The sequence below is a fragment of the Myotis lucifugus genome, unplaced genomic scaffold, assembly GCF_000147115.1.
Source record: "Myotis lucifugus unplaced genomic scaffold, Myoluc2.0 scaffold_698, whole genome shotgun sequence".
Lineage (NCBI taxonomy): Eukaryota > Metazoa > Chordata > Mammalia > Chiroptera > Vespertilionidae > Myotis > Myotis lucifugus.
In genome coordinates this window covers 4,415-12,115 of record NW_005871746.1, presented here as the reverse complement: position 1 = coordinate 12,115, position 7,701 = coordinate 4,415, and the positions used below count along the sequence as shown (strand labels likewise).

The 7,701-nt window shown below is 45.4% G+C and overlaps 1 pseudogene; it reads left to right on the top strand.

Moving 5' to 3' along the window:
• Positions 1 to 2,529: 2,529 nt before the first annotated feature.
• On the top strand, positions 2,530 to 3,653 carry LOC102426570 (annotated as a pseudogene).
• Positions 3,654 to 7,701: the final 4,048 nt, after the last annotated feature.

Genomic DNA, 7,701 nt, shown 5'->3' with positions numbered 1-7,701 from the left:
CTTTGGGAGTAACTGGCAAGTGTTCAGTTTCCCATACTGAAGGCCATTGTTATGGCCATATGTTAACTGTCCTGGAAGGGGGCTATGTGGGGTGAACCCCAAAAGTAAAGGGTGTCTGGCTGCCAAGAGGGCAGATGCCCAACTGGGCAAAGAAGAATAGCCATCAGGTTTTGGTCTCTATTAAGAAACAGCTGACAGTTGGCAGCCTGTATACTGTCTTGCAGGCCTGCGTGACCATGCCCATGTCAGGGGGGCGTACAAACCTCAACTGTAAAAGAAAACTAGAAAAGGCCTGTTTGGAATAGAAGGTCTAGGGCATAGTTATGCATTTTTAAAGGACATAGAAAGAAGGTTTAAAGGCTAATTTGAAAGTGTGAAATTTAGAAAGGTTATGTATGTAATAAGGAGGAGAAGAGAAATATTAAAAAGTAATTAATCAAATAGTACAGGCCAGTAAGCCAGAGAGAGTAAATAATTTACATTCTGCCTCCCTAAACAGAGGGTAAATAGTTATGCCAAAGTACTTAGGGGGGACTGGTAATAACTCTGAAGAGTCCATGAAAAGGAACTGGCAAGGAAAATCAGAAAATCTTAGAGCAGCTCAGTATGTTTTTCTCCTTATATAATTCCTCCGAAATCTGGCAATGCTAAATAAGTCATGGCAATACATTTCTTTGCATAAATTCAATAAGACCGGTTTCCAATAGTGGTTTTATTAATGGAAAACTTTGTGACTGGAGTATCATGTTTTAAAGAAACCTGTCTGAGCTCTGAAGACTTGAAGCCAATAAGAGTGCCACAGGAAAAGCCTGGTATCCTGCTTGGGAGCCCTGAAGATGGCTGGCACTGGAGCGTCAGGCCCATGCCCTACCATCACTGGCGGTTGGTAAGAGTAGAAGGGGAGCAATAAGGATGCCTCTGCATCCCTGCGGAACCCCCACACACTCTGGGCTGCAATGAGTAGGAGGGCTACTGAGATGGGCTTAAAGCCTTGAGCGTGGGCTCAGGTGGAGTTGCTACAGGTGAAGGATTCACCTAACTCAGTGGATACTGCAGGTAGGCCTGATGGCGGCTGGATGGCTTGGCTTCCTGGCCCTACGGGGCACATTAAGATTCAATCATGAGATTCCAGCAAAGGTAGTCAGTTACCATTCTTGTTGTGTTTATGCAAACATCAGGCCAAATTGAATACAGTAGATAAATTAATCTTGATTTGGCTTTTTGATAGCCATGGAGGAATTTTTAAGAAGAAAAATCCTATTTCAAAGAAGTTGTTAAAGCTGAAATGGTTTCTTTCCCTTCCACCAGACCATTTGTTATAGTTTGTCTCTGCCAGGTCACAAGCCCAGCTCCTTCTGTGACAGCGGACCTCGCAGGACCCCTTGTAATCCTCCTAATGCTGTTGACTTTCGGCCCTTGCATTATTAACAGACTAGTCTGATTTGTCAAAAAGCATAGGAGTGGTCCAGTTGATGGTTTTGCAAGCCCAGTACAGGCCTCTAGCGACTGAAGGTAAAATAGAAATGCAGTCCGTCTCATGATTGAGCCGTAAGTTCCAAGTCAAGGGGGGAATGAAAGGACAAAGCAGAAATGAACTCTCCTCCACTTTATCTTGAGTGGACCAATGAAGCTCCAGGAACGCAGTTAAGGTCCTAATAAGGCTATAGTGGGGGACGTCTCAAACCTCAGAATGTGTTGGTCACTTCCTGACCTTTGTGCTGTAAAACCCTGCTGAAAAACCCTGACCAGAGTGACCAATCTCTGTAACTCACGTCACTTACCTAAGCCCACCCAAATGACTAGCCCTATAAATTCTTCATTGGTCGGAAGCCTGCCCATCCTTGCTGCTTGACACAGTTGCTGCACGGAGGAAATATCTGCACAGCATATGTTTCAAGGGACCTGGCGTATATGGCGTAGTGTTCTTCATATGTTTGCTCCCCTTCTTAGTGCTGTGTGTTTTTAACCAGGGTCACCTCTTGGAAAAAGGTTGTTTGCCCAGGTGGGAATTTTTCCCTGGAGCTAGGGAAAAATTAACAGGAGTCAGGAAGGGAATACATCAGTAAAACCCCTTAACTAAGTGCCAGGCGGGTAGTTAATCACCTCAACTACGAACAATCACAGTTAAGCTACATAATCTTTACTTAGGATAATCTCCTTCAGTTACTTCCTTGTAGCTGAGCAGAACAGTATAGTAGTGACCTTGGAATGGAGATAAGAAATGCCCTAACCATTGGAATAGAATGGATAGGATTAAAATCAAGTGGTATCAACACAGATGTAGCAGGAGAATAAAGAGAGAACCTAGCTAGAGAACCTGGCTAGAGAAGCTGGCTGTGCTGATCATCTGAACGCTGTCTCCGTGTCATTCCTTCTTCACCGACACTGTCCACACTGTTGGGAACCCCTGGACCTGCTGTGGTTGGACCCCAGTATTCATCTTCCCACTACTGACTTAATGTGGGGGAAAAGAGAACAGAAATCTTCATCCTCTGACTTTGGAGATCTTGTTGAACCTTTAAACTTGCAATGTCGAGGGATCCAAGTCCGCCACCTCCAGCAGAAATGTCGAGTGGCCCAGTAGCGGAGAGCTGGTGCCACACTGAGATCAAGGTAGTGAAATTCTCCCACATGTGGACCATCGGTAACTTTAGCTTTTGCTGGCAGGAAGTGGGTGAAGTCATTCAAAGTTCCACCTTTTCATCAGAAGCCATTGATCAACTGACATGGCGTTTGAGAGTATACCCGAAAGGGCGAGATGAAGAAAGCAAAGATTACCTGTCACTTTTCCTGTTTCTGGTCAGTTCTCCACAAAGTGTATATTTTTGGCAAAATTCAAACTCTCCATCCTGAATGATAAGGGAGAAGAAATCAAATCTTTGGAGAGTCACCGGGCATATAGCTCTGTACAAGGCAAAGCCTGGGGATTCAAGAAATTCATCTGTAGAGATGTTCTTTTGGATGAAGACAATAGTCGTCTCCCTGATGACAAGCTGACCCTCTTCTGTGAGGTGAGTGTGGGGCAAGATTCCTTCACCATTTCTGGCCAGAATACCACGAAGATGGTGAAAGTTCCTTAGTGCCAGGTGGCCCATGAGCCAGGAGGACTTTGGGAAAATTCCTGGTTCACAGACTGTTGTTTCTGTGTTGCTGTCCAGGAATTCCAGGCTCACAAAGCTATCTTAGCAGCTCGTCCCCCAGTGTTTAGGGCCATGTTTGCACATGCAATAGAGGAGAGCAAAAAGAAATGGTTGAAACCATTGACACGAGCCTGGAGTTTTTAAGGAAATGATGTGCTTCATTTACACGGGGAAGGCTCCGTACCTGGACAAAGTGGCTGATGGTTTGCTGGCAGCTGCTGACAAGTATGCCCTGGAGTGTTTGAAGGTCATGTGCCAGGAAGCCCTCAGCCGACACCTCTCTGAGGAGGATGCTGCGGAAATGCTCACCTTGGCTGACCTCCACAGAGCAGATCAACTGGAAATTCAGGCAGTGGACTTCATCAACTCTCACGCTGAGGATGTCTTGGAGACCGAAGGGTGGCAGGCCATGGTGGGGTCCCATCCCCACTTGGTGGCTGAGATGTGCCGCTCTCTGGCTTCAGCACAGGGCGCCGGTCTGGGTCCCCACGCAAGCGCCCGAAGCGGTCCTGAGATCCTGCCTGTTGTAAGACTCCTTTGATTTTCCAGAAGCGGAAGTCACTGTTGCTGCGATTGAGCATCTGGTAGACAGCACAATCTGGGGGGTTTTCTTCTGCTGTCGGGGGAAGTCTGCATCTCGGCCCAAGATTTTAGGTTCATTATTTTCCTTAAAGAAATCACATTTTCAAATGCATCTTTATTGATTTCAGAGAGGAAGGGGTTGGGAGAGAGGGAGAAACATCAGCGATGAGAGTGAATCTTCCGTAAACTGATTCCCGCATGCACCGTACTGGCGATCAAACCCACCACCAAGGCATCTGCCCTGACCACCAATGGATCCTAGATTGACACACACCGACTGAGCAACACTAGCCAGGCTAAGGATATGTTCTTCCATAGATTTTTAGAGGGAGTGCCAAGGAGGGAAGGAAAGGCAGAGACTGAGACTCTGGGAAAGAGAAAGAGATGCAATGCCCAGACAGATGCATTGCGAGGGATGGAAACTGCAACCCAGTTATGCACCCTTGAGTGGAATCAAACCCCTGACCCTTCAGGTCTGAGCCAAAGCTCTAAACACTGAGACACCGACCAGGGTGAGATGAGTCTTCCATTGGGCCATAAACATTTACATTTAGAAAAATGTTCCAATGTCTGTCTTTAGGGATTTGCTTGTTCTGCAGATGTTGCGGTCATCTCTGCACTTTGTTAGCTATAAAAACCAATACTGCTCTTGCTGTCATGACCTCATAATAAATTAACATCTTGAAAGACCAACTTTTGCCTCAGGACTCTATTTGCAATGTGTCCACCTGATTTCTTTTTCTTTTTGCAGCGACTATCACTTTGCAGCCAGGAAGGACTCATAGTCTTGTCTTCCTACCTGCAGGTTTGATGAACCTTTGTGTGGGATGTGGTCCTCAGGGTGCACATGTTGTCTCTGCTGTATCTGAGCGTTGTCATGACTGGGGTGCTCAGACTTCTACATCTGGGAGACATGACTGGGAGATAGAAGTGGCAGACATTGGAATTGTGCTGCTGGTGTCTGTAGTGATGATTGGAAAGAGAGGAAATAGGAGTGTCCAGAAGGGACTCTTTCTTCTTGGCTGTGCTAAAGCCCACATCCACTACAATGTCTTCACCACCTCCCCACTTTTACTGCAATATGTGCTCAAACCTATTGGCTGAGTAGGGGCGTTCCTGGATTACGAAGGTGGAAGTGCGACCTTTATAAATGTAGCTCAAACTTCCTTATATGTAGAATCTCTTGCTGCTCTTTCTCTCTCTGTCTCAGGCCTAGCTTTTGCTTTAGTCAGTTTTGACTAGAAATAGATTAGGAATCATTCTACATGCCAGGGAACTGTCGGATCTAAGAAAGGCGTTTTTCTACTTTAGTATCAATTAAGACACATATGTTATCTTTTTCTGTTTTTAGTTTTTTTATGTCATGAAGATCCATTCACTGTACTATTATATATGATGCTAATTTTCAAAACGTAAGTATCGGTTTGTGCTTTACTCTGTTTGGGGAAATCTCCACACATGATGTGTGGCATAGAATGCGTTCTCTGGATTTTGCTCTATTTCCAAACTCTCTTCAGAGTTTATGAAGCTTTGGTATAATTTCAAAAATATGCTCATTTTCAACGATGGAAAGACCCAGTGTTGTTCTTGTAGCCATTTTTCTATCATCTATTTCCAAAAGGGAGTGAAAAGAAGACGAGCTGGGATGCCCCCATGTTGTGATTGTGAAAGATGTTGTGTTTCATCAGTTTGTTTCACACACAGTCAGTGACTGTTCTGGATGGAACTGTGGTGGAGTCAGAAAGTTCATCAATGAACAAGCACTGGTTCCTGCTTGTAAAAGTTCCGTTTAGGATGGGCAAAGGCCTGTAGCAAGTGGTGTCAAGAGGCACAGGAGAGGACCAGAGAGAACCAAGATGGCGACATAGGTAAACACCGGAGATTGCCGCCGCAAACAACCACTTCAAAAACACAACTAAAAGACGGGACAGACATCACCCAGAACCACAGGAAAGCTGGCTGAGGAGAGATTCTTCAACTAGAAGGAAAGAGAACAGCATACCGAGGCTCAGAGGAGGCGCAGTGTGGAAAATACAAAGGTACGGAGGTGCGAGCGCAGAGCGGGCTGGTGGCTGAGGGCGCGGTTGTCATTTTCAATCAGGAGGGAGTCTCAGACTCTGAGCTCCAGATCCGGGCGAGTCTCTAGGGACTCAAACTCAAACTGGAGAAGCGGGATTGTCTGGCATCAGTTGGAACGTGAGGGCAGCTTTCTCTCCGAGGTTTGCAGCGGTTGCTGGGGTTCTGAGAAGCAGAGCCTCTGGGAATGGGACTGAGAGCAGCCATAACCGCTCCCTCCGCCCGCCCTGTTGATCCCGCCCCACCCAAGCCCTGCGCAGAGCCATTTGCCGGATAGCCTCAGGCAAAGGCTAGATTAGCACCTCTCCAGAGGACAGAAGTTTTCCCACTGCAGCAGACACAGCTGATTCTCACAGCCAGTCAGCCTGGTGGTCAAATCCCTCTAGTATTAACTACAACAATCAAGGCTTAACTAGAACAAGACTGCGCACAAAGACCACAAGGGGGTGCACCAAGAAAGCATAAAAAATGCGGAGACAAAAAAACATGACAGAAATGGAGGATATAGAGCTAAAAAACGCAATTTTGAGGGCTTTCAATAATGTGCTAGAAGCTGCCAATAAACTTGATGAGAGCCTCACGAAATCTAATGAGACCCTTGATGTTGTGATAAAGAACCAACTAGAAAGTAAGCATACACTGACTGAAATAAAGAATATTATACAGACACCCAATAGCAGAACAGAGGAGCGCAAGAATCAAGTCAAAGATTTGAAATGCGAAGGAGCAAAAAACACCCAACCGGAAAAGCAAAATGAAAAAAGAATCCGAAAATACGAAGATAGTGTAAGGAGCCTCTGGGACAGTTTCAAACGCACCAACATCAGAATTATAGGCGTACCAGAAGATGAGAGACAGCAAGATATTGAAAACCTATTTGAAGAAATAAGGACAGAAAACTTCCCCCACCTGGTGAAAGAAATGGACTTACAGGTCCAAGAAGCGCAGAGAACCCCAAACAAAAGGAATCCAAAGAGGACCACACCAAGACACATCATAATTAAAATGCCAAGAGCAAAAGACAAAGAGAGAATCTTAAAAGCAGCAAGAGAAAGAGACTCAATTACCTACAAGGGAATACCCATACGACTGTCAGCTGATTTCTCAACAGAAACTTTGCAGGCCAGAAGGGAATGGCAAGAAATATTCAAAGTGCTGAATACCAAGAACCTACAACCAAGATTACTTTATCCAGCAAAGCTATCATTCAGAATTGAAGGTCAGATAAAGAGCTTCACAGATAAGGAAAAGCTAAAGGAGTTCATCACCACTAAACCAGTATTATACGAAATGCTGAAAGGTATCCTTTAAGAAGAGGAAGAAGAAAAAGGTAAAGATACAAATTGTGAACAACAGACATGCATCTATCAACAAGTGAATCTAAGAATCAAGTGAATAAATAATATGATGTACAGAATGAACTGGTGATTATAATGAATCAGGGAATGGACTGACTATTCTTGGGGGGGAAGGGGAGTGGGAGATGCGGGAAGAGACTGGACAAAAATCGTGCACCTATGGATGAGGACAGTGGGTGGGGAGTGAAGGTGGAGGGTGGGGCGGGAACTGGGAGGAGGGGAGTTATGGGGGGGGAAAAAAAGAGGAACAAATGTAATCTGAACAATAAAGATTTAATAAAAAAAAAAAGAGGCGCAGGAGAGCATGTGTATTTGTAGTCCAGGTGGCTGGGAAGGGTTTGAAATGGCCACTTGAAAAAGTGAATGGAAGCAATAGCCGGTGTTTCTCAATGATAGAGCATGAGGTTGCCAGAAGAAGTCCTCAGCAGTCTGTAGGTAAAGCAGACCCCAAGGAACATACTAGTCAGGGAGGGTGCTCAATCAGTGCAGCAGTGTCTGGCGAATCCTTTGTCAGTGATGGGAGGGAAGTGGTGCAGACACAGAGC